Below are 1,276 nucleotides of genomic sequence, written 5' to 3'. Positions count from 1 at the left end.
GGTCTTATTTCAGTTTTTTGCAGATGTATATCCAGTTATTCCAGCACCATTTGTTAAAGAGACTGTCTTTTCCCCAATTAATGGACTTTGGGTCTTTGTCAAATATCAGCTGCTCATAGGTGGATGAATTTATGTCTGGATTCTCAATTCTATTCCACTGGTCTATGTATCTGTTGTTGTGCTACGACCAGGTTGTTTTGACTACAGTGGCAGTATAATAGGTTCTAAAATCAGGTAGTGCTATGCCTCCCACTTTGTTCTTCTTCTTGAGTAATGCTTTACTTATCCAGAGCCTCTTTCCTTTCCTTATGAAGTTGGTAATTTGTTTCTCCATCTCATTAAAAAATGCTGTTGGCACTTCTGGCAACAAGGCACTCTAGGCAGAAGCACCACACCGTCCCTCCACAGCAAAGGTCTGAAAAACTAAGCCAAACTGGGAAAACAGAAATTCTGAAACCCTAAGCATCAAATGAAGAGATAAAGAACTCAGCCAAGCACCAAATGGAATAAGAAAGTGAGAGAGAACAGAGAGTGAGGAGACATACATGCAGAGGTCCCCTATCAGCTAACGCAGCACAGATCTGCCGTCTTGGACTCCTATCAGAGACCAGTGAACAAGGGGTACAAGAAAGCAGCTTCCAGGAGCTTCAAGCAGGAGACAGAATAACTAGTAACTAGCAATATACTCTTTCCCACCCCCGACCCTTCTTCCCCCCAACTCGGACTCCTCTGCTTCCCGCAGCTGCAGTCTCTTGGCCGGGAAGCACTGGCTGCTTGGATTCCACCCACCTGCCCTGGCCGACTCCTTGAGTGCCATTTGTTGGCTGCTGGTGTTGCTTTTTTCTGGTTCTTTTAATTTCTTCCTTACCTCTCACCGTCTCCCCATCCTTTCGCTCAAATGTCTGGCTCCATGCGCCATCTTTGCTTCTTCCTGAAAAGCTGTGAAACTCTGCTCAGATGTGAAACTGCTTCCCCGTCTGTGCTGCCATGCTCATGGGATCCCGGGGCTTTTGTTTGTTGGTTGGTTTTTAATTGTTTGTTTGTTTTCTTTTTCTTTTCTCAAATTGGGAGCTGTTCTAGCCAGGCAGTACTGCGCAGCTTACGACCTACCCTCTCAGCTTGCACAGATGTGCAGAGGGGATCCCGAGGGTGTTTCTTTTCCTAGTTTTTTTTCTCCTGTTTTTTGGGGGGTTTCTTGTTCTTTCTTTAAATTTGTTTTGTTTTCTTTTCCCTCTTTTTCCCTTTTTGTCTTTCTTCATTACTCAGTGTCTCATCT

Source organism: Trichechus manatus, unplaced genomic scaffold, assembly GCF_000243295.1.
Source record: "Trichechus manatus latirostris isolate Lorelei unplaced genomic scaffold, TriManLat1.0 scaffold00290, whole genome shotgun sequence".
NCBI lineage: Eukaryota > Metazoa > Chordata > Mammalia > Sirenia > Trichechidae > Trichechus > Trichechus manatus.
Note: the sequence above shows the minus strand (reverse complement) of the source record.